Source organism: Nilaparvata lugens, chromosome 5, assembly GCF_014356525.2.
Source record: "Nilaparvata lugens isolate BPH chromosome 5, ASM1435652v1, whole genome shotgun sequence".
NCBI lineage: Eukaryota > Metazoa > Arthropoda > Insecta > Hemiptera > Delphacidae > Nilaparvata > Nilaparvata lugens.
In genome coordinates this window covers 74,590,271-74,617,911 of record NC_052508.1, presented here as the reverse complement: position 1 = coordinate 74,617,911, position 27,641 = coordinate 74,590,271, and the positions used below count along the sequence as shown (strand labels likewise).

Genomic DNA, 27,641 nt, shown 5'->3' with positions numbered 1-27,641 from the left:
GGGTGGATGTTTTTAGAACAGATAGTATTCTGATTTGGGTAGTCGGATTGGGCCAGCTGAAGTGAACATGTGTTCGGTAGATCATACCATTTTTTCTAGTCATTGTTTAATCGGCATCATGGATTCGTGGAATGTGCAACATCGTGTGTTTACTTACGACAGTTTTGTGCGTAATAATGAGAGTATCATTACAGTTCAGCGCGAGTTTCGTCGTCATTTCAATCTTGCGAGAAATGAAAATGTACCCACTCGTAACACCATTTTACGTTGGGTAAAATCATTTCGTTCAGTAGGAACAGTAATGAATAAACGACCACCAGGGGCTCATCGCACTGTACGCACTCCACAAAATGTGGAAAGAGTTCGGCAAGCCATACTCCGTAGTCCTAATCGATCTGCTAGGAGACATTCTTCTGAACTGAACATCAGTGATCGGTCAGTAAGGCGTATTTTACATAAAGATCTAGGATTTCATCCCTACAAAATGGCCATGGTTCAACAATTGAATCCTGGCGATTATGTAAAGCGGCTGAATTTTGCTCGAGAAATGGAGGCCATATTTGACCAAAATGAAAACATCATTTTGTTTACGACAGATGAAGCACATTTTCATTTGAATGGTACCGTTAATCAGCAGAACTATCGTTATTGGTCAGATGAAAATCCAAAATTAATGCATGAGAGACCATTACACAGTCCCAAGGTGACAGTTTGGTGTGCTGTGAGCAGTATATTTGTTATTGGTCCATACTTTTTTGAAGACGACAACGGGACCACTGTAACTGTAACCTCAGAACGTTATAGACAGATGTTCACTGAATTCTTCCTTCCTGAATTGAGAAGGAAACGTATTCCTATCCGGCAAGGGATACAAGGGATTCAGGACGGGGCGACAGCTCACACAGCAAAAAATTCAATGGAAGCAATTCGGGCTGTTTTTCGTGGTCGCATCATTTCTCGGTTTGGTGACATTGATTGGCCTCCTCGTTCTCCAGACCTGTCCATGTGCGACTACTTCTTGTGAGGTTTCCTGAAGTCACGTGTTTACCAGCATAAACCACGTACACTTCAAGAACTAAAGGGAGGAAGTCGAACAAATTGGCAGGGCAATGTTAGAAAGAGTACAATCCAACTTCCGAGAGCGGCTTGTAAAGTGCATTGCTGAAAACGGCCGTCACCTGTCGGATATTGTTTTCAAACATTAATTTTCTAAAATTGTAAAATAATGTGAATATTGTTCTGTAAATAAATGTTTTTTTATGCATAGGTAACGACATATTACTTTTTTGAAAACCGTTCATCCTTTCTGTCGCACCTTGTATTATATAGTAACTGTAGATGTGATATATGTGGATATGACTTTCAGGTAATAATAATAACATCGAGTGACCTGGCTGGCTCAGGTCTGATGTCAGAGTTTTCAGGTCGCAACTGATCAATTTCAGGCAGCGCCGGGACCGACGTTTTACGTGTACATCCGAAACACGGGACTGGATTTTCAGGTGTAAGTGAAATAATGAAACAGGATTTAGAAAGCTTTTTATTATTTCAGATTACATTCAAATAATCATGATTACTATTATTATGGTCATAGATCCACAATAATTCATTTCTGTACATAAAAATCAAATTTATAACAATTAACAAATATAGATTACACAAAAAAAGTTTGAAACATAAAAAAGCTATTATTAAACACTTTAAAATATTTCAAATATTCGTTGAAATATTTTAAAGTTTTTAATAATAAAGAGTAGGCTACTTCAAGTTTTTTTATATTGTTTTAATTAATTCATATTTATCTACTATAGTGAGGCTCACGTTATAATGGCAGTATTTGATTAGCAATGGTATTCAAGTCAATTCTTTATTGCCAGAATTTAACAACTCAACAAATCAAAGGTTAATAAATCAACACTTATCAAGAAACTAAAATAAAATTAACTTCCCAGAACTAAAAAACTGAAAATTGTTACATAGGCAACACCAGCAAAAGAAAAGTATTTGACCGCTGGTGTGTATTGCTATCCTTGTCTACCATTCAAGAAAGCGGATAGCGCTATCTCTTTCTCGCTTTTCTCTGTTGCCAGATCGTCGTTTTAACATTGTAAAACTAATTGACAAAATATTTTGTGAAAATCATTGTGAAATTATTGAAAAATATAATTTCTTGCTTAATAAAATATAATTGACTAGTATTCTGTGAACAGTAGACCTCACGCAGTATTCTCATCCACAAGTACCTGATGTATTATGGAAATACAGCAATAGACTGGCTCCTCCACACATCTGTGCAATCACTTGTCAGCTGATTTATGATGAATAATTCTATAGTCTGATTTTTACTCTAATATTGGCGTATGAAGAAGGCTCCTTTTTCCTTTTATATTATCCTTGAAATGCAAAATTTCAAAAAACCTTGTATATACGTCGACGCGCAATTAAAAAAGGAACATACCTGTCAAATTTCATGAAATCTATTAACGCGTTTCGCCGTAAATGCGCAACATATAAGCATTTAAACATTCAACATTTAAACATTAGAGAAATGCCAAACCGTCGACTTGAATCTTAGACCTCACTTCACTCGGTCAATAAAATCAGTTCTCTTAGTAAATTGAACTCAGGTTTGAAATTCATTTGCATTCAAAAATTCAAAGGTAGCATGCATTGAAAACATGTGGATGAAAGCCTAAAACATAAAATATTACGATAAAATTCATTTTTGTACTCAAATCATCTTCATTTATAGTATTCAGAGATTATTTTAAACGAGAATGAACAGTTAATATTACATCAATAAACCTGTATCAGCTACGTCTATATAAGACAGAGGATCGGCAACGTTTTTCTCCTATCTTTCTCCACTGCCAGTGTAACGTGGACCTCACTATAGATTTCTGTACGGTACCACCTCTATCTAGGAGGGTTCCGAACCACCCAATGTGTTTAATTTTTCAATATACCCTGAAGATAATAATTACCGTACAGTATCAGATACTAGTCTATGGGTTCCATTACACATTAGTCATAATAATGTCATGTTTATGATCAAATTCAGCTGGACATTATATTAGATGAGACTATATGATGGATCACATCGTTAATATTAGTAGGCTCGATTGCACAAAAGTCTGTTAAATTCCAACAGTGATTAAGAGCTTATTGAAGATGTTTTTGATTCTTTGATTGGTTCTTGTGAGGCATTCAACGGTCATTTTAATCATCATAAAAATTAACAGATTTTTATAGTGATAGTTTATAGTCATCAAATAATAGTTGATATCACGGCTCTAATATTAAAATTATAATATTACCAATTAATAGATAGACATAATTATATCTATTAAATATTTATATGACCTGATGCATAGGGCCATAATATGATCATTACATAATATAAACTATATACATTTCTTGACGTTATTGAAGGTATTTCAATATTATTTAGTACCTACTAATAAGTTATTTGAAAAACTTGAAAAAGTGTAATCTTACTGCTTTAAAATACGGTACGTTAACTTCTTTATTTTAATTGCAAATTATTCTGAAGAAAAATCTCTAGTCACTCAATACTCTAAACTCGATATATATTGAGAAATTTAGGAAAATAGAAAGAAAATAGATAGTAGATACATTTCAATCTTTATTTTTAATAATATTCTGTTCATTCCAGTGAGAATTAAAATGTTTAAACCTTCATTATGGAAATTCATTATGAAATCATCGAAAAATATTATTTCTTGCTTGATAGAATATAATTGATTATTTTAAACTAGAATGAACAGTTAATATTACATCAATAAACCTGTATCTGCTACCAACTATAGAAGGCATTGACAAGACGGAGGATCGGCAACGTTGTTCTCCCATCTTTCTCCACTGCCAATATTATAACGTGGACCTCACTCTAAAGCTGCGTTTACACCAAAGTTATTAACAAAATGTTAATAACTTAATCCTATAGATTCTATTAGATTGAACATCCATCACTTATCATACACATGATGAACATATGTGTTTGTAAAGTTCCGTTCAATCTAATAGAATCTATAAGGATTAAGTTATTAACATTTTGTTAGTAACGTTGGTGTAAACGCAGCTTTAGTTACCATTGATCAAAAATCTGGTGTGGTACACTCACGCAACTTTCCTTGCTCATATTTGAAACTACGATCAGACTTTTGTATATGTGTATATATATTGTTTTCAGAGTACTTTTTCCTTTGTGTAAATTGTGAAATTCGATGACTTTTTTTAGTTGTCATTTTTTAAAGTCGTCAAAACAGCTGTTCTACAGATGAAATATTTCGACTATGTGCTCTTTTATGAACTGCGCTACCTACCTACTCATGCAAGAGAAGGAGGTTACAAAGTCCATTTCTCAGGATGGGGTGGACCTCCCACTAGTTTCCAGAAGGAGACTCATGCCAGTTAATAGAGCTGATGAATACTATACAGAGTATGAATTTGAAAAAAATCGGTCAAGTTATTTTGAGAAAATCGTGAAAAACATGGTTTTTATAGTAATTATCCGCCATTTTTCTCAAGTATATTACGGAGCTCCTGCAATTTTCTCAGAAATGAGACTCATGTCAGTTGATAGGGCTAATAAATAGCTATGCATGGTATGAATTTAAAGAAAATCGTTAGAGCCGTTTTCGAGAAAACCGTGAATAACATGGTTTTTTAGTGATTATCCGCCATTTTTCACAAGAATATTACGCAGCTCCTGCAATTTTCCCAGAAATGAGACTCATGTCAGTTGATAGGGCTTATAAATAGCTATCCATGGTATAAATTTGAAGAAAATCGTTAGAGCCGTTTTCGAGAAAACCGTGAATAACATGGTTTTTTAGTGATTATCCGCCATTTTTCTCAAGTATATTACGCAGCTCCTGCAATTTTCTCAGAAATGAGACTCATGTCAATGATAGATTTCATGTCAATTTGAAGAAAATCGTTAGAGCCGTTTTCGAGGAAAACCGTGAATAACATGGTTTTTTAGTGATTATCCGCCATTTTGAATTCAATTTTATTGAATTTCTTATTGTCAGATCCTCATGGTATAAGGACCTTTAGTTTAAAAATTTAAGTCAATCGGTTGATTAGGAATGGAGTTATCGTGTTCACAGACATACACACATACACACACACACACACACACAGACCAACACCCAAAAATCATGTTTTTGGACTCAGGGGACCTTGAAACGTATAGAAAACTTGAAATTAGGGTAAATTAATTTTTTTTGGAAAGCAATACTTTCTTACCTATGGTAATAGGGCAAGGAAAGTAAAAAGCTATTGAATCAATCACTTTCAACGTAGGAAATGAAATACAAAGGAAAGGATCGACGAAGATATAGAAGTACTAGCAAGTACTAGTGTTGGAGTAATTTGCAATAATAAGTACTAGAGAGCCGGCAATTACTCTTCAAGGCTATTAAAAGGAAACCGCAATGGGCATCAATCTTTTATTGATTGAAAGCTTCAAACTTAGAGTGTTGGGAGACTTCGGATTATTACTTGAACAATTGAATACACGAAGGTTTTTAGGAAGATTATCCGTTTCAAGACGTTGTAATGATGTCTATAGTGAGGTCCACGTTATAATGGCAGTGGAGAAAGATAGAAGATAAACGTTGCCAATCCTCTGTCTTGTCAATGCCTTCTATAGACGGTAGCTGATACAGGTTTATTGATGTAATATTAACGGTTCATTCTCGTTTAAAATGATCATTATATTTTATTAAGCAAGAAGTTATATTTTTCAATAATTTCATAATGAATTTTCATGATTAAGATTGAATATTTTTGTATTTAATTATTTATTCTACATTGTAAAAAGACGATCTGGCAACAGCGCAAAGCGAGGAAGAGATAGCGCTATCCGCTTTGTTGAATGATAGACAAAGATAGCAATACAATTGCTGATTAAACACTGCCATTACAACGTGGACCTCATTATAGCAGTTTGAAGCTGTGTTCATGAAGATACTGTTAAGAAAATGTAGAATGTATTACATTTTATACTTTCTGTTATTGCTGCGTTAAATAATTGATTTATTTTATTTGTATCTTGATACATTTAATTAAATTCAATCAACTATTAGTTTTCAGCAAGATGTAGTTTCATTCCTACCAGTGCAGAAAACTGATTTTAAAAATTTTGAAATGTAAGCTTTTAAAATCTGATCAATTAGGGCATGGTGGCATTTAAAAGACTCTACAATAGAAAAGTTTTGTTTATGGAGAATGGAAACTGATTTTTTTTTCAATTTGAAATGTAAGCTTTTGAAATCTGATCAGTTAGTGGCATTTAGAACGACTCTAAAATAGAAAATTTTTGTTTAGAGGATAGAAACTGATTTTTTCCAAATTTGCATGAATACTGAGCACACTTTTACTTTAAACTATTTCACTTCATTTTTCACCAAGACCAGCGGAGCCGGATAAATTGTGTTAAAATAGGTACTTACTAACTTTCTTTTTCTACAAATTTTCTCCACTGATTTTTAAACATTTTCACTCAAATAATCACAGCAAAAACAAATAGTTGTAGTGAAAATTAAACTCAAACATTTTCACTTTCAAATTGAGAGTCAACTATCAATTTTCTCAGTCATCTAATGAAATAGAAGAGTGTGTGTCGACATAAGCCCGTGATATACTATAATTTTTACACTACTATAAATTATCTCAAATTTATCATTTAGACTTGAACCAGTGGAAAAGTATACACAAAGTGACAACGAATGCCCATTCTGAAATTGTGAACTGGAGCAAAGTCATTGTAACGCTACTATTTAGTTTTGCTTTTTTAAATAGTGAGAAGTTAATATTTAGAACATTTGACGAGTAGAGAAAAATTTAAGATGTTCTGAACTAATAACGTATCGGATGTTTGAATGGTAGTAAATATGAATACATTATAATAATTTAGTATGGATTACTACATTCAGATTCAATAGAGATTGATAAAAAATGATATAATCAAACGGTTATTTGAATATAAATTGAAGATGGATTTTCTTCAAATGTACTGTAATTAATTTGAAAAAAATCCTATACTATTAAACAAGCAATTTCTGTTATATGTTTAGATGTTTGGATGTTTTTATGTTTGTATTTCACCGGATCTCGAAAACGGCTCTAACGATTCTCACCAAATTCAGAACATCGTAGGTTTATTGATTGATTGATTGATTGATATAATAAGTATACATCATATAAATGATAGGGAGAGGAAAAATAAGGTAACCTTGTGCTATTCCTCTCCCCAATTTAGATATGGTTACACATAGTCCGAAATAGGTTAAGTCTTGTAGCTCTTCACTTCGCAAAATTTTCAGACCACTAATATGTTCACAAAGTAAATTTTCAATTTAGATGCTTCAAAACAAAAAACAGAACAGTTATTTCACATTATTATCACTTGAATAGAGAAGATTCGTATATTAAAGAAATAATTTTGGAAAAGAACCGAAAACACAAACTTAATTCTAAAAGCACAGCTGTATAAATGATGATATTTTATAATACAGTATTAATAGTCAAATTGAATATAGAAATAAAATAGAAATTCGATTGCACTAGGTCTCATCCCTGGAAAACTCACTGAAGGACATTAAAAGGGTAATTATTATTCATCCTTGGAAAACAGCTGATAATAATTATTTCGTCGTCTGTTGATGATTGAAGTGAGTTGGCGAGTTCATGTGTGTGGGACTGTGTCAAAATTATGACTCAGCTGTTGAACTTTTGTAATCATTCAATCAGGTACTTGGTGCCGTTTGCAAAAAATCCTGGTTATTTTCAAACTGATTATTCCAGTAGATCCATCTTTTGAAATGGTCTTCTTGATTTGGTTCACGTGAAATTAATCAGGATTAAAATTTAACCGGCTTTTGTGCAACGGGCCTTTGTGAGGGAAATTTTTTGCATTCCTCTGGGAATCAATCTCAATTACTGTGAATGTAACAAACTATGAATGTTATTAAAATTTCTTCTTTCATAATAAATTTTTTATGCTTTTGTACTCCAGTGCGAAGCACGGTCCCCGATATTAATATAGTAATACAGTACTATAGAGAGGCTCAAGTTATGATGGCAGTGGAGAAAGATAGGAGAACATCGTTGCCGATTCTCTGCCTTGCCACTGCAATCTATAGAGAGTAGCTGTTACCGGTACCTAACTGTTCATTGTTGTTTAAAATCAACCATTATATTTTTCAGTTAATAAATAATACATATTTATGATCGAGATTTAATATTCTGGCAATTTATTACATTTTTAAATTGTTGGAAACCTTTTTTTCAAGATTTCGTCTTGGAGACTCCAGGAGGGAGTATAAGACAAGTCATTCTTATGAATACATTGCATACAGTACAGAACAGTCAAAGTGTATAAATCACCAATGCATACGGAATAGTCAAGTGAACATATAAGTCGATAATACAGCCCTACTCTAGTTACTCGTCATATTTCAATTCTTTGAAGCTAGTTCAATCTGAGAGGAACTCTTGTAAGCTATAAAAGCTGCATCAATTAAATACTTTTTCAATTGGTTTTTAAATGTCTGGGTATTTTCAATTCTTCTCAGCATGAGCGGTAGCTTGTTATAGAATAATCTACCAGTATAGCTTGGTTTTTTCTCGAATAGTCTACTATTATGTCACCAAGTGATAGTCAGATCGGTTTCGCGTGTTGTAGTCATGAACGTCAAGATTTTGGCTCAAATCACTTGCTCTTACGAATAAAATAACCTCATAGATGAACAAGCTAGGCACTCTTAGTAGACCCAGTGACCTGAACAGTGGCCTGCAGAATCTAGCCTATTCGCTTCTCCTATACACCTAACCGCTCTCTTTTGCATCTTAAATACTCTATCCATATTTTGCTTTGACGAGTTACCCCACACTATGATGACATACCTTATATGCGACAATAAGAGACCATGGTAGGCAGTTATTAGTAGCTTTTTATCTTTGAGCCTTGCAAGCTGTCTCATGACAAATACTCCAGATGCTATTTTGACACACAATTTTTCAATATAGGAGTCCAAGTCAGTCGCCTATCTAATAAAATACCCAAAAATTGAACCTGATCTTCATCATCAAGTTGACAATCATTTACAAAAATGTTTATCTTCCTACCTTCTATTATATTATGTTTGTTTTTGAATTGGAGGTATTGACATTTCTTGCTATTTATTGTCAGCTTCAGTAGATTCAAAAATGTACAAGGACTGCACCCCTAAGTGGGCATTTGTTTCGAGATATACCAACACAGAACTGCTGAAAATAAGTGACGTATCGTCTGTAAATAAGAGAGCTCTACCATTTATCAGTTCTTTGGGTAGTTGGTCAACATAAAGCTGAAAAAGCAATGGTCCCAACACCGAGCCTGGGGCACTCCAGCCTGAACCTGCACTCTGTCGGACTTAATCTTTACAATGCTGTTGCCCTTTACTGTGGTAAGCTCTACACATTGACACCTATCTGGAAGCGTTGTAGAGGTAGTAAAGGATAGCGCTATCTGCTTTGTCGAATGATAGATAAGGATAGTAACACCAAATACTCCCTTATAACGTGGACCTCACTATAAAAACAAGATACAAAAATATTCAATATTATGTTACAATATAAGTACTGACATTATGGTATTATAAAATAACGTTTTTACTTTATTTTGACAAACACAATAGAAAATTACTTTAAATATAATTTTTAATTAAATTGATAGACAAATGCATGGTCAGTGGGACACCCAGTGGAAGCTTTACCAATGACATTGACGAGTGACTGTTAAATATGTGCGACATTAAAGCTGCTATTTAGTGAAGAATGATTTGCTCTTGATTGCTTGAAAAGCCATTTTAAATCATCCAAATAGTTTGATGGATTGAGTACCAAAGTGTTTTTTTTTAACACTAGTTTGAACATAAACTAGTTTGAACTAGTTTGAGTGTCTTGAGGCAGCTATATTTTGCACTTGTCGATTCAAAAATCAGCTACGGTATAAATTGTTGGGGCTCCACTTACATTAGTCACTTGAAGCCCTTAATAACTATACAAAAATCCATAGTTCGTGCCATCAAGAAGGAGGGTAGATATGAACATTCTTTTCCTATCTTTCAGAGTCTCAGATGCTGCCTCTCAGATATATCTATGTTTTCAAGTATTGTATATGTTTTATGTTATGTCTGGAAACTGTGGTCATGCGTTGTTCAGGGATGTTCCCAGTTATCAAACTAGGAGAGTGACATCTGATTTACTAAGACTTCCTAAATCGTATACCAATTGTTTCCAGAAATCGTTTGTATTTCTCGGCCCTAAGTTTTTCAACAATATTCCTCTTGAAATTAAGAGAACACAAAATCGACTTGTTTTTAAAACAAAAGTTCTTGGATGGCTTAGAGGTCTTATGCCTGACTATCTAGAGACCTTATTCAATGTGGTTTCTTAGTTAAAATACTCTGATAATGGTGGCTATGCATTGGCTAAATGAGCTGGAATTGGAGAGTGAGCATGGTTAGTGTGAATGTGTGAGTGATTGGTTGCTAATTTTTCTTTCTTTCTTCTTTTTATATTTTTCTACTTCTCTATAAATTCATAAATTATCAGATATTCATTCCTGTTAGCAGACGTAGAGTTTTGTACTCTCAGCAAGCAGTATTTTTCTATCCAAATTCACAAATTAGTCCTGGTTTAGCATGCTCGAATTCTTGTCTGATGTTATTGTTTAATAAATTAGACTTTTATGTACTACTTTATAAAATATTAACTTTACAAATATTACTCTAATATTGTTAAGCTGTATTATTTTTTCTCATAATTTGTAAATATTGTGAATTGGATTGAATAAAATTTGAATTTGAATTAAAACATTAATATTTTATGTATTCTGATAGAGAGCTATCTTGACCTAAAGCAGGGCCCTGCCTTAGGGCATGATCAGATTGTATTCACGTATATGCAAGTGGACTTGGGACCATGCATGACCAAGTTTGCAGATGAAAAACAAAATCTGAAAAAACCTATAGAAACACACTCACACTGAACGCGTGCACTTGCTAATGGCGTTCAGTGTGAGCAGCAACAGACTAGAGTAGTGAGACGTGTTTCTATGGATGTTTCCAGATTTTGTTACTTATCTGCACGCGTGGTCATGCATGTTCTAGCGTGCACTTGCACAATGTGATCATACATTACGTTACAAGTTACAACTAATCTAGGAGCCTGTTCACATGACAGCGATTTACGCTCGGTTGTCGCGCGGTTGACCAACCGAGCGGTTGCCAGGTATAGGGAAACACATGGTGCCGTACACATGCATCGCTCGGTTTGAGCAGACGCCGGCGAATCGCGGCGGTTGTAGTCTCCAGTCCAACCGCTCGGTTGTCGCTCGGTTGCCGGGCGGTTCGATATACTAGAGCAGGCATGAGAGAGTACACATGTCTTCAGTCAACCGAGCGGTTTCGAGCAGAGCAGTTCACATAGTGCACACTATTACAATTTCAGTTCAATTAAAATTTATTCTATTACAATTTTCAGTTCAGTTGGTTAGTAAGTTCAGTTTATGGAGGATCTTATTTCATAGTAGGGTAAACTAGCCCACGTTGGGACACCAAAATTCAAACACAATTGAACAAAATCTTTTAAAGTGCGAGATAAATTACTTATAACACGGCTTTCTCGTGGAGAGAGAAATGGGTTTCTCCTCTTCATGTTAGAAGTAATATATCACAGACTTTAGGTTATTTGGGTACATAATGAGTTATTTTCGGTAATTTTTAGTAAATTGAATAGCTTTCTCAAGAATTGATATTCTCAGAAAAGTTTTGTTTTATTCAATCAACAATGCCTTGAAGAATTTATCTTCTAAATCTCTTACGGTATTTGAAATGTTCTGTTCCAAAAATGTAAGCTTCAGGCGCTCATATCTCATAAAGTAATGATCGGAAAAAATGTTTTTCTGCGAAAACTTTTCCATTTTGATAGCTTGATGATATACAAATTGAAAAACTTTGAAAAATATCACCTTAACTGAGGGCAAACCGCTCATGAATCGCTGTCATGTGAACAAGCTCTAGGATCTACAGGTCAACAAACCTTGAGAGTTAAATTTAATAATATCTATTTGTGTGAATGATAAGGAAGCAGATCACAACACTCTCCATAAAAAAATCAAGGAAACCTGTAGCGTAGCAAGGATTTTGGAATGGGGGTTTGACCAAGAATTTTGGCCCCCTATAGGCTTCACCTAGTGGATTCTGATGAGGACGGGGTGTTTATTTTTCATTTTTGAGCCTCTTTTTGGGCTCATGAGGGGCTTATGACCTGGAAACCTCCTTCTTTGTCAGGAAACTGATTCATACTGTGGAGATAACAAAAATAAGTCGATATTTATTTTAAATAAATCAATTGAGTTTGGAGTTTGATGTTATATGAATGTAATAGGTAAAAAATATCAGTTTTTTGTTACCTCCGGTACCGTAGTTTAATAAGAAAAAATAGTCTAAACAAAAAAGATTGATTAAACATATTGCATTTTTCCTTCTACCTGACATTATATTATTTGGGTAGTTAACCATGTACCATGTTGAAAAATAGAACAAATTATTGTAGAAAAGTACAATACTAGTACCTAGTCTAGTTTAGCTGAAACCACGCATAACCTATTTCTTTCAAAGACGTGACTTGTTCTTAAACCGTATCCAAGTGAATTAATTTGCTTAAACTTAGGCTGTGGGGATGTTAAAACCAACTATCAAAATATGTTTATGCTGATTGTCATACTCTATATTTAATTTTCTTTGTAAAAGTATAACTGGATAATTAGTTCTCTATACAACACCATTTCCAGTGCCCCAAAATTCTCATTTATTACAGTGCTTCTATCAGTCATTAAAGATCAGACTTCAATACAAATTTGGGAACGTGTTAATAAATGACTCAATATGTCAAACTGCAATAAAAAATAAACTAGATTGTCAATACTCAAGATTTATCTGACCTGTAAGGTCACTGTTTTTGAGTGTTTCAGAGTAAATCTGCGTGAATGATTAAAAATTGTGATTCTATTTCAAAACATGAGGCAGCCTTACCTTTTTATGGCAAAATCCTTGTTATAAACTTAAAGGTCAATTCATAAAATGCATTAAAGTCTACTTATAGAGCTTAAAACGTTAATCAAAATAATATTTTGACACTACAAACCGTCTACAAGTACAAGATGAGTAGACGACGAAGAACCACTTGTTCTTGTTTCCAAAAGCCAGCACTACCACCATGACCATGGAAATCTGTATACTTTATCAGCTGTTATTAGAATGATGACTATCATTTTTTTCAAAATTTGTATTTAGAATTGAGCAATAATACTGATATGTAACAAGGATCAATTTCAAGAGATCAATTATGGATTATTATGTAGGTATCATCATGAACTTGGGTCATCATAAAACTAGTAATAAATTGATAAAATAGTCTTGACCGCGAATTTTCAAACTACTCAGCTAGTTCTCAGTTCCAAGACCATATAAATTTTGAATTTGAGACCGGTTGCATTTATTGGACTCTAAATAAAAACTCATTTATGATTTGAACATTCTTAAACTTAAAAGTGCCACCATATAATCATTCTGTCAATGGTCAATTATTGTATTTATAAAATAGAATTATAGTACCCTACAAGAAAGTAACCCTGAATAAATTCATAGGTACCTACATTTCAATTATTATTGTAATACTGTATTAATTCAAGATCAATTCAGTGGTCGCGCTGATAAGCTATCATAAGATAAGATACAAGATTTCTTTATCGCAGAAAGCATTATTTATACAAATGCATAGCATCGTCATAAATCAAACATGATAAAATACAAAGTTTTTAGCCTACATTCAAAGAAATAAAAATTGAACAAAAACATACAAACAGCAAAAATATACCCTCAAATTAGAAACTCCTCTTTACTATATATGAACATATTATTTCTATTAACACTTATTTTATGGCTCTCTTAAAATTACCCACTTCTAGCTCCTTTGAATGTGCAGGAAGCTCATTATAAGCTCTCACCAAACTCCTCAAAGCAGTTCAATGTATTTGCATAATTGCACTGCTGGTTATCACAATAAGAAATTCAGAATTTCTAGTGTAATGGTTGTGAACGTTTGTATTTACAGAAAATACTTGCTAAATTAATTTTTGCATACATAAGACACTCAAGAATTTAAATACCTGGTATAGTCAGAATTTTTTATTTTTTAAAAATAAATCTACACAATGGATTATCCACATACGGTAAGCAATGACCCTTATTATTACTGCTTGTTTCTGCAACACAATATTTTTGTCTACATTCGTATCATTACCCCAGGCAACAACACCATAATACAAATGAGAATGAAGATAAGCAAAATAAATTGAAATTAAAACACCCTTATCAACAATGAGCTCCAGTCTATTTAACATAAAAATTCCCTTCGACAGTTTTCCAGATAATATTTTGATGTACGGTATGCCCAAGTCCCATTTTAAATTGCTTTGAGCTAGCTGTTATACCGGTATGAGAAACTTGCATTGTCAGGTTTTACCTAATATATCTAAATCCAAATTCCAAGAGTTGAGTTTTGTCCTTATTAAGATACAATGAATTAGAAGCTGTCCAATCTTCAATTATCTCGTTACCGTAGGCAAGCTACCAGAAAGAATCTCATGCGTCTGATACTCCCTTTGGAAGGGTGACCGCCTGAGCCAACTCCTCTGAATATGATTCATGAGTTGTAAAATCGCTTACCAATGCGATGATATACCATAGAGAAACAATAGCGTAAGTAGATATCCCATGGTATAGGGCGTTTATGTCGCACTTTTACTGTTATCTCAAGCCGATTACTGTCGATTATTGTAGATTTTTACTGTTTTGTTGTGGTGAGAGTGTTTGAACAGCACAATATGAGAGACTACCAGCGTCACACAGCTTCACGGGAAAGAACTACGTGGACTATCGGCTTGAGATAACAGTAAAAGTTGCGACATAAACGCCCTATACCATGGGATATCTACTTATGCTATTGTTTCTCTATGGTTATACTTTATACTAGAATACTTACCTACCTCTTATACTGTAATGATCAATACAATAATACATTTTGAATTTGAGTACTGGTATTTTATTATTTAAAAAAATCACGTAACTGTCATTGTCTGAACAAATTTTATTCAAATATCACAACAATTTACATCATTCAATTGACATATAGCTTTCAACAATCATCAACATCTATTAATATTAAATATATTGAAAAATACATTAAGTTAAAATCGAAATTATGTATTCATCAAGAATGTTTATCAAACGGTGATGATTATCTTAAAAATTACAAATTTAGCCAATATTGCACAATAATACATAAAGATGGATTGAGAAATAAAATTATATACAATAAATAGATAAATGCATGACCAAAGATAACATTCAAGATAAATGGAAATATATTATGACGATTATAGAAGAAAATTTAGTAGGTACCTACCTACAGTATTGGAAAATGTAATTAATCGAGATTTTAGAATAATTAATTCTTACAAGGCTTAGCCTACTAATGACATTATTTATTATAAGTAATTCTTCAGTTGAGATTTTTCTTACAGGTTTCAAAACACGTACAACAATAACACTTTTAATTAACCTAACCAAACAATTTTAATCTTATTGTAGGAATCTATAATATTTCAAAAAAATAATATAAAAAGAAAATAGGCTACTCGATAAACATTGTAACATTTAAAAGATTCTTCAAGTACGGTATGATGAACTAACTGTACATAATATCATTCACTACATAAATTATATAGGTAATATTCAATTATTTATACGGTTCAATTATAAGCAGAAAGACTTTCATTATAAACATAATATTTTGATAAAAAGACTAAGAAATTGTCAAAAACCACAGATTTATTGATACTTGGAATTTCTAAAAAGTTTCTAAGTATCAATAAATCTGTTGTTTTTGACAATTTCTTAGTATTTTTCATTCAATATGAATAATTACCACAATATCAACTTCTAAACTACACAAATAATATTATGAAACAATAGCAATATTTAAGATATCGAAGTGTCAGTCTTCTCTATAATTTTGTTAGTGTTTGAGAAATTACCAATCGTTGTTATTATGATTACAAATGACACCAATATAAATAAAAGTAGATTTTTAAACATCATTATTAGATGAACCTAGATTATACAATGGATAATTATACAATTGTTGGCATGTGCACATAAGAGGAGCCTCCAATGAAATTAATTTTAATTTTTTACATGCAAATATAATAATTGTATTGTTAGTATTTTTTGGAGGATAAAGAATTTCAATTTCAATTATTGAGATATACTATCACATCAAGCATACAGTAACATTGATTCAGTTTTTATAGAAATATCAATGTTCATATTACACTGGAACAGAATTGAAGAGAATAGAATACAATATTATTCTTGAATTTTTAATCTTGTGAGTTAATTTCTGCAAGTAAAAATGCTTGTAATAGGTGATTAAGGCCCGCCGCAGAGTAGACCCACGCTAATCCACGAAAAGCAACCCACGCCGTGGGATGTTTTGTAGACCATTGCTATATTCTCTAGACATCTGTGAAATACTTGCAATGAATAATCCACGTCAGCTGATTGATTATGAATAATTCTATAGCAATGGTTTACAAAACATCCAACAGCATGAGTTGCTTTTCGTGGATTAACGTGGGTCTACTTTGCGGCGGGCCTAAGGGTATGATCACATGGGAGCACGTTTGTGCAAGGCATGCGTATCATGCATGACCAAGCGCGCACATGACAAACCAAATCTGGAAAAATCCATAACACACACACACACTGAACGCGTGCACTTGGTGGGGCGTTTAGTGTGAGCAGCTACAGGCAAGTCACAACGTGTCTCCATGGCTCTATCCAGACTTGGTTTTCATATGCGCGCTTGGTCATGTACGATATCACGAGCACTTGCAAATAGAAGCCTAATCTATCTATATAAATAAAAATCGAGCCTCAAATTTTGACATTCAATAACTTTTTGTGTGCAACGTATTTGATGATTTTTTTAGTTGTGTTCGTTATGTTCAGGACCAGGTTCATGGCCTATCAAATTTATAATCCGACTTCAGGACTCTTTCCTACGGTCCTTCACAGTTTACATGTAATCCTTATGGGAGAAGATTTGGGAGCTGGCCACACACAGAAATAAAAATCAGCTGTTATAGTCATTGCGTCATAAGGTGCGTACAGATTTATGTAGCGTAGGTCCTATTCTTCTGCATTAGTTTTAGAGAGCTAGTTATTTAGGTGCATTCATGCTTTCAAAACAAAATGAGTGTATTAAGGTGTGTACAGATATACGCGCCGCGAACATGAGCAATTCACCTTTAATCAGGTGATGCCAAGCTTTTTATAACTGTATCTTACCGTTTCTGTAGAGGTGCGTACAGATATACGTGCCGCGAACATGAGCAATTCACTTTTAATTAGCTGATTATATCTGTATTTTTACAGAAACGGTAAAATACAGATATAAAAAAGCTTGGCATCAGCTGATTAAAAGTGAATTGCTCATGTTCGCGAACATGAGCAATTCACTTTAAATTAGCTGATTATATCTGTATTTTCACAGAAACGGTAAAATACAGATATAAAAAGCTTGGCATCATCTGATTAAAAGTGAATTGCTCATGTTCGCGGCGCGTATATCTGTTCGTACCTTAATAATACAGATATAGTCAACTGATTAAAAGTGGATTGCTCATGTTCGCGGCGCGTATATCCAAGGCGCGTAAGCACCTTTACAACAGCCGTCGATAGATAGTAGACAAGAGTGTGTGCTGCTCCATAACCGCCCAAGTATTTTATTCTAAACGCACCGACTAAAAACAAAATGACTGTTCTGTGTGTAACCATTCAGCAATGCGGCCTCAGGTTGAATACTTACATGCTCTAAAGACATTGCTTTGTTTCGAATAATTGTGCTGTCTTCGGTGTTCAGAATTAATCGATTTTTATTAAATTATTCATCTGCAGTTGGAAAATCATCTATATTATAGATAAAATGCCGCATCGAGCCTCCTCAGGTGTGCATCCAGCTAAAGTTTGTCATGAGATGCATTGAACTATTTGGCGGTACGAAGTTCGCCGGGCCAGCTAGTACAGAAAAATTAGAATACAAATTTATTCTAGGTATCTACATTGATAGTAATCTATACTGAAATGACGATGTACATGTGTTCTTGTAAATACGATGACAAGTAAATTCTATTCTATTAATATGTGTATCCAATATGTGATCATACCCTAATGTTATATCAATTAACATAACATTTACTATTATAAAATCTTCCGAAATATATCAACATTGACTTGAACAGTGCCTTCTTGGGAGATAACACTTGTGTACCATTAATTTTCAAAATAATTAAACATTCAACGTTATTTAGTTTATTTAAATAGATAAATTATTAACATAAAGAAAATATCCCATGTTATAGGTCGTTTATGTTCAAAATTTCAAGACAATTTTTTTTAACTCAAGCCGATCACTGTCGACTACTGTCTATTATTACTATTTTGGACGGGTGAGAGTGTAAGGCTCAACTCACACTTACGCGACTCAGGTCGAGAAGAGACTCGACTCTAGTCGAGAGCATGTGTTTCCAAATAGTGACACTCAGACCAGTCGATTCTATTCTACAACGCGACGTCACCATTAGGAAACACATGCTCTCGACTAGAGTTGTGTCTCTTCTCGACCTGAGTGGCGAAAGTGTGAGTTGAGCCTTACACTCTCACCCGGCCAAAATCACTCAGACCAGTCGATTCTAGTCTACACGACGTCACCATTTGGAAACACATGCTCTCGACTAGAGTCCGTGTCTCTTCTCGACCTGAGTCGCGTAAGTGTGAGTTGAGCCTTACACTCTCACCCGGCCAAAATCACTCAGACCATCGATTCTAGTCTACACGACGTCACCATTTGGAAACACTGCTCTCGACTAGAGTCGTGTCTCTTCTCGACCTGAGTCGCGGAAGTGTGAGTTGAGCCTTACACTCTCACCCAGCCAAAATCACTCAGACCAGTCGATTCTAGTCTACACGACGTCAGCATTTGGAAACACATGCTCTCGACTAGAGTCGTGTCTCTTCTCGACCTGAGTCGCGTAAGTGTGAGTTGAGCCTTAGTGTTCACTTTTGAAAGATTATTGTTGTAACGAAGGTTGGTGTAGGCTTGAATCAAACACAGGGGTCACATTTTTATATGTATTCCTGATTGTTGTAATTGGGCCTGATTGTTCAATCAATAGTTACTACGATCAATAATGAATGCCTTTTTTAAGCCTAAGAATGTGTTAGGCCTCAGTTGAGTCTAAGAATGGCAGAGTATGAGAGACCTCCAGTTTCACATAGCTTCACGAAATAGTATATTTCGCACCTAGAGCAGAAAATGAGATTTTTCCGGCTCGAAATCGGTTCGCCACACACAAAAATAAACTATATATATATATATATATATATTATATATATATATATATATATTATATATATATATATATGAGAATAGTTGTTTACTAAGTACTTCCGAAAGCAGAAGTGGAAGGTGATAGCTCTAGCAATCTGAGGTAATCTGAATATCAGGAGATTGTCCAAGTATTTTTATTTTTTATTCTGATTTGTCTAAATAACCTAAAAGATGATGATCAATTATGTGGGAGATTGAGTTTATACTTTTTTATTCTTTCAAATGACAATAAGATGATATTATTAGTCTATAAATGTTTTAATTATTGAATAATGAACACAAATAATGAAACGTTTTTTGATCACCTTTCTTAGTTCCATGTTAGAGGCTGGAAACTGGAAAGGGTACTCTTTCCGGCCTAGGCCGGAAAGAAACCTGTTCTGACGTCAGACGAGAGTCATCTGCAAACAATGTCTTTCAGATCTAGGTACGTAGGGACTGGAAAACAGCTGCTTTCTGTGCAGTGTGGCGAAAAAGAACTACTAGGACTATCAGCTTGAGTGAAATTTTGAATATAAACGCCCTATAACATATGCTATCTTTAATTTCTCCATGATATTAGGTACTATTCCTATTTAAATCGCGATATTTTCTTGAATTGGGAAATTTTTTAACAATCTCTGACCCGGTTCCTAGAGTGAGGTCCTCGTTATAATGCCAGTATAACGCCCCATAACATGGGATATATTTTTATGCTCGTTTATATTTTCTCTATGACTGTACCACTACCTTCGTAAACAAAGCCATAGTGCATTCTGGTGACGTCAGCACAGGTAGGGCTCCTACACCAATAAAAATATGTTGAATTCAGCTGATCTATTATAAGCTAGTGTTTTTATTGGTGTAGGAGCCCTACCTGTGCTGACGTCACCAGAATGCACTATGGCTCTGTTTACGAGATACCGGGATACAGCACTACCTCCATAAACAAAGCCATAGTGCATTCTGGTGACGTCAGCACAGGTAGGGCTCCTACACCAATAAATCAGTACTAGCTGATATAGATCAGCTGAAATCAATAAATTTTTATTGGTGACGTCACCAGAATGCACTACGGCTTTGTTTACGGAGGTAGTGCTGTATCCCGGTATCTACAAACCCAACATTGAATCTGTCGCTAGAAGGTTACGGTTATTATTGTCTCGAGACATCGGTACTGCTTTCAGCTGTCAGCGACAAGTTGGCCATCTGGTTCGCGAGATCATCGCTGGGAGCGCTGCCGGCGACTGCGCCCAGCCTCAGCCCGGCCACGCCCTTCTTCGGCATTGTTGCCAAGTCGCGTTTGATGCGACGCACACGGAACGACTCGTCGCGACGCACTTGCTGCATGGCGTCGAAGTCGGCCAGGTACAGGTGACCAGCGATTAGAAGCTCGCAGCTGCGATCGCCCTGCTTGAACGCCGTTTCAAGGTCGCCGTTTGTTCGCACGTCATACTGCCACCACCCTGTATAAACACAAAACTCGTTCAAATATACTATTAAACCAAACAAAAACAATAACATTCTCAAACAAATTAAGAAGAGTTTTAAATTAAAAATCTGGTGTGGCGCACTCACACAACTTTCCTTGCCGTTATGAAAATTGATCACCTGACGCTAGTGTTCCCGCGCATCTCAAGTCTACTATTCAGTGATTTGAGCCAGCTGGTGACAAGGTAATAACTCTGGAGACACACATGATGTCTGCTATCTCTCATAGTGAATGATTTAATAGAATCAACAATAATTTGCAATTGAATAATCACATTTTCTCGAATTTAAAGCTTATTTCCATTTTAGGTGAAAATGTTATTGAACATTAATTGTAGAGATTTTCATGCACGATCTACTCCACTTGATTTTTTTTTGTTTCAATTGTATCTGAAGCCTGATAATTGGGAATCTATCTGCATTGATGGGGCGGAGCTCCTGAAATTTTTACAGATATGGGACTTGTGGCAGTTGATAGAGCTACCGATGATTTTAGGTATGAATTTGATCAAAATCGTTGGAGCCGTTTCCGAGAAAATCACGAAAAACCCTGTTTTTGACAACATTTTCGCCATTTTAGCCGCCATCTTGAATTGCATTTGATCGAAATTGTTCGTGTCGGATCCTTATAGTGAAAGACATTAAGTTCCAAATTTCAAGTCATTCCGTTAATTGGGAGTGAGATATCGTGTACACAGACGCACATACACTCATACACACACCACAACACACACATACAGACCAATACCCAAAAACCAGTTTTTTTGGACTCAGGGGACCTTGAAACGTATAGAAATTTAGAAATTTGAGTACCTTAATTCTTTTCGGAAAGCAATACTTTCCTTACCTATGGTAATAGGGCAAGGAAAGTAAAAATACTAAGAAATTGTCAAAAACCACAGATTTATTGATACTTAGAAAGACCGGTTTTGGTTATTACACCATTGTCAATCTCTGATGAGTATCAGAGACCGGTCTTTCTAAGTATCAATAAATCTGTGGTTTTTTGACAATTTCTTAGTTTTTTCATTTAATATGAAGGGGTTAGAATACAAGGGGTTCAAGTGACATATTGCTAGTTTCGAGAAAATTGAGCCTAAAGTTTACTTACATTATTTCTTCATTCATGAAATGAATAAAAAATGTTATTCACCTATTCCTATAACTATTCAGTATACTTTTACCAAATCAAACGTACATTTTCATGTCTCAAATTGCTCTCCCTCTCATTATCAGCTAAATAGTGATAAGAAGTATCACTACTTGTACCCCTTGTTTACCAAACAAACTCTATTGTCTAGCTACACATAGATCTATCAATTTACCAGCAATGAGAATTACAAATAAAAATACATACAATATGTGATTTTGAGAAATGGAAAGATTGTGCATGCCCTCAACTAAAAAATGAAAAATCTATAAAGTATCTGGGCATCATGGTTGATTGTAACCTTAAGTGGGAGCCTCATATAGAATATTTTGTAAACGCTAAAAATTTATTTCCTTTCTTTTATAAATTCCGTAAAATATTAGACATTAAATTACTTAGGGTCCTTTACTTTGCCTATGTTCAATCGGTGCTGCAATATGGGTAGTGGTAAGGGGAGGAGCGTATGATGTTTTCATGAATAAAATTTCTACATTTCAAAATGATAATAAAAGCAATTCTTAATAAGCCAAGGGCTTTTTTAGTAGTGAAACATTTGCCGAATTTAAAGTGATGACAGTACGTCAAATTATATAAAGAAACTTCTCTATTATGCATGGATGAGGAAGGATGAATTTACAGTGAATAATAACGTTTCTATGTATATCCTGAGAGTTACATCTCATAACATTTATAATATCAACTATTCAGATTTGACAATAGTGCGAAGACAATTTGGGGTATCTTAGCTCAAAAATAATAAATATCATGCCAAATGCATTGTCAGAATATCTTTCTAATAGGGGTAGACAGAGGATGGAACAGATAAATAAGTGGGTGATACAAAAATTTTTCTTCGACATCAGTGAAATATTATAATTATTAGTAATTTATTGTTAACTTCGATTTTGTAGCTTTGATATTATAGTAAATAATTTTATATTGTCTAAACAGCAGATACTCTCACTCAGCGGTCAGGGTTTTGCCCTGCTGGGTGGTGCATGTAATTTTAATTTATTTGTAAAATAGCATAATATATAATCTAGAATATTTCTTTTGTAAGTTTTTTATTGTATTTGTTTTTATGGGCAATAAAGATGTTTAAAAAAAAATTGAACAATGATTAATGACGTCATTGCAATATTATCTGATTCGCTAATTGGTTCTTGAGGTATCTTTTGCTTGGTGACATGGCTTAATCAAGGTTAAATTTATTTAATGGATACAAGCAACAGTTGAACTGTAAACAAGGGAGGCAAGTCACTTAGACCCTTGTTTAATCAAATAAACAGCTGTTTGAAAATGTAGTTTGAAAATGTTACACCAGATGTCGGCACTGATTAGACTTACGCTTATACCTCTTGTATACAAGATTTTTACCACTTTTAGTGCCGGTTGCACAACAGTCGGTTAAATTTTAACCGTGATTATTCCACGAGAACCAATCAGAGAAGCCGTTTTTTCAAAAACGCCTTCTTGATTGGTTCTCGCGAAAATAATCACGGTTAAATTTTAACCGGCTGTTGTGCAACTGGGCCTCAGATATCGATTACTGTAGCTAACTCAAAAAAAATGAAAAATGTCATTTGGACCCCTTGTATTCTGACCCCCTCATATGAATAATTACCACAATATCAACTTCTCAACTAAACAAAAAGTAAAAGATTTTCTTTTCTGGTGATGCCGGATTTATTTTTATTTTATTTAAGTTTATGTATGAATAATTATGTTTATTTATTATATTTTTAATGATATGTCATATTATAAAGAGTTTGTAATATGTCTTGAATATTCTAAATGCAATAAATGAATTGAATTGAATTATTTTCAACCAAGCTCTCATTTTTCAATTGATGCCCGGTTTGTAGGATACTTATGAAATCTAAAGATGCGTACTGATTGTGTACCCGAACACGGGAATTCTACTTTTCATCAGCTGATGCTGATGCCTATAATTGACCGAGCGAAGTGAGGTCTAAGATTCAAGTCGACGGTTTGGCATTTCTCTTATGTTTAAATGTTGCGCATTTACGGCGAAACACGGTAATAGATTTTCATGAAATTTGACAGGTGTGTGCATTTTTTAATTGCGCGTCGACGTATATACAAGGTTTTTGGAAATTTTGCATTTCAAGGATAATATAAAAGGAAAAAGGAGCCTCCTTCATACGCCAATATTAAAGTAAAATCAGACTATAAAATTATTCATCATAAATCAGCTGACAATTGATTACACAGATGTGTGGAGAAGCCAGTCTATTACTGTATTTGTATAAGGTCTATAGTTTCAATCAAAGACCTTGAAGAGGTATGCATCTTTAAGCTGGGTTTACACCAAGTTATTAACAAAATGTAATAACTTAATCCTTAAAGATTCTATTAGATTGAACAGAAGTTGACAAACACACATGTTCATCATGTGTATGATAAGTTATGTTCAATCTAATATAATCTATAAGGATTGAGTTATCAACATTTTGTAAATAAATTTGGTCTAATCGCAACTTTAAGGTCTTTGGTTTCAATATTTTGTTTTGCAGTCATGGTATTATTATGCGCGTCCATCAGTATCAATATTCTCACATTCGAAAAAACTAATTTAATAGGTGATTAAAAATAATCAAATGAACTAAATAATGCTGAAGAAATATAATATTTTTGATTGAAAAAATGATTTTCATTAGATGGAAGATTATCACGGAACTGGATGAATATTATATAAATTCTGGAATAGAAATATATTCTATTCATTGTTTAAATTAACATAAATATAAATAAATTATGGAATACAAATTCAAACGTGAACTGATTTTGTTAACATTAAAACAGTTGACATCAGGTACTTGTGGATGAGAATACTGCGTGAGGTCTACTGTTCACAGAACTACTAGTAAATTCGAGACCCATTTATGTTGGGTTTTTCTCAAAAAAAAAAGCTGTTCTGTGATACAGTGAAGCATAGTCACCTCTATTCCGTGTATTGTATGTATGTGAAACAGCATTTTTCAAATGTTGTTTTTTGGCTCATGCATGATTCGACTTGCACTTGCAGATAAATGCATTCAATGTGATCACACCCTTATATACCACGAACACGCACATTTCACTTTTCAACAGCAGATGCTGTCCTTATATACTCTTAAGGTCTTTGGATATAATAACATAGCATAAAGCTGCGTTTACACCAAAGTTATTAACAATAAAAATCTGGTGTGGCGCACTCACACAACTTTCCTTGCCGTTATGAAAATTGATCACCTGACGCTAGTGTTCCCGCGCATCTCAAGTCTACTATTCAAAGATTTGAGCCAGATGGTGACAGGACAATAACGCTGGAGACACACATGAGGTCTGCTATCTCTTCATAGTGAATGATTTAATAGAATCAACAATAATTTGCAATTGAATAATCACATTTTCTCGAATTTAAAGCTTATTTTCAATTTTAGGTGAAAATGTTACTGAACATTAATTGTAGAGATTTTCATGCTCAATCTACTCCACTTGATTTTTCTTGTTTCAATTGTATCTGAAGCCTGATAATTGGGAATCTATCTGCATTGATGGGGCGGAGCTCCTGAAATTTTTACAGATATAGGACTTGTGGCAGTTGATAGAGCTTATTGATGACTATTTTAGGTATGAATTTGATCAAAATCGTTGGAGCCGTTTCCGAGAAAATCACGAAAAACCCTGTTTTTGACAACATTTTCGCCATTTTAGCCGCCATCTTGAATTGCATTGATCGAAATTGTTCGTGTCGGATCTTATAGTGGAAGGACCTAAGTTCAAAATTTCAAGTCATTCCGTTAATTGGGAGATGAGATATCGTGTACACAGACGCACATACAATCATACACACACACACACACACCACACACACACACGCACACATACAGACCAATACCAAAAAACACTTTTTGGACTCAGGGGACCTTGAAACGTATAGAAATTTAGAAATTGGGGTACCTTAATTTTTTTCGGAAAGCAATACTTTCCTTACCTATGGTAATAGGGCAAGGAAAGTAAAATGTTAATAACTTAATCCTTATAGATTCTATTAGATTGATCATAACTTATCATACACCTGATGATCATATGTGTTAGTCAAGTTTCGTTCAATCTAATAGAATCTATTTGGATTAAGTTATTAACATTTTGTTAATAACTTTGGTGTAAACGCGGCTTAAGCTGATGAAGAGTAGCCTAAAATGCGCGTGCTCGTGACACTCATGTCTGTACGCACATTAATGACTCATTAAACCTATAGATTTAATAAGTGTTATACAAACCGGGTCTGAGTGTGTTACATTTCCAATTAAGAAAATTACAGGAATAGTAACTAGTAGTTCTGTGAATAGTAGACCTCACGCAGTTTTCTCATCCACAAGTATCTGATGTCACCTGTTCTAGTTGATTCAGTTGAATCATAATTTAATCTTAAAAACTGTTATTTGTTTTCTACAAGATCAAAAACTCACTCATGTTAATAAACTCAGTTCACGTTTGAATTTGTATCCCAAATGATAATTTTTATCTAGTTCCGCGATAATCTTTCCTTCTGACAAAAATATTTCTCAACTATTTTAAAATTAATTTTGTTCAATCTAGAATATTATAATTTCTTCAGCATTATTTAGTTCATTTAATCATTTTTTATTTTATTTTCAATCACCTATTAAATTTGTTTTTCAAATGTGAGATATGATACTGATGGGCACGCATCATAAAAAATCTGGTGTGGTACACTCCACAAACTTTCCTTGCTCATATTCGAAACTACGATCAGACTTTTGTATATGTGTATATATAATTGTTTTCAGAGTACTTTTTCCTTTGTGTAAATTGTGAAATTCAATGATTTTTTTAGTCGTCATTTTTTAAAGTCGTCAAAACAGCTGTTCTACAGATGAAATATCTCGACTATGTGTTCTTTTTATGAACTGCTCTACCTACCTACCTCATGCACGAGAAGGAGGTTACAAAGTCCATTTCTCAAGGATGGGGTGGACCCCCCATTAGTTTCCCAGAAAGGAGACTCATGCCAGTTAATAGAGCTGATAAATAACTATACAGAGTATGAATTTGAAAAAAATCGGTCAAGTTATTTGAAAAATCGTGAAAAAACATGGTTTTTTTAGTAATTATCCCCATTTTTTCTCAAGAATATTACGGAGCTCCTGAAATTTTCCCAGAAATGAAACTCATGCCAGTTGATAGTGCTTATGAATAGCTATCCATGGTATAAATTTGAAGAAAATCGTTGGAGCCGTTTTCGAGAAAACCGTGAAAAACATGGTTTTTCAGTCATTTTCCGCCATTTTTCTCAAGAATATACGGAGCTCCTGAAATTTTCCCAGAAATGAGACTCATGCCAGTTGATAGTGCTTATGATATCTATCCATGGTATGAATTTGAAGTAAATCGTTAG

The 27,641-nt window shown here is 34.0% G+C and overlaps 1 protein-coding gene and 2 long non-coding RNA genes across 3 annotated transcripts in view; 2 read left to right on the top strand and 1 right to left on the bottom strand.

Moving 5' to 3' along the window:
• LOC111059546 (E3 ubiquitin-protein ligase rnf146) overlaps positions 1-27,641 on the bottom strand; it is a gene marked incomplete in the record, with an annotated part of 56,869 nt that overhangs the window by 9,072 nt on the left and 20,156 nt on the right.
• On the top strand, positions 6,853-8,259 carry LOC120351521. Its single transcript, XR_005571443.1, has 2 exons — positions 6,853-6,914; positions 8,048-8,259. It is a non-coding gene; the product is annotated as an uncharacterized LOC120351521 (long non-coding RNA).
• On the top strand, positions 20,653-23,599 carry LOC120351522. Its single transcript, XR_005571444.1, has 3 exons — positions 20,653-20,672; positions 23,045-23,047; positions 23,479-23,599. It is a non-coding gene; the product is annotated as an uncharacterized LOC120351522 (long non-coding RNA).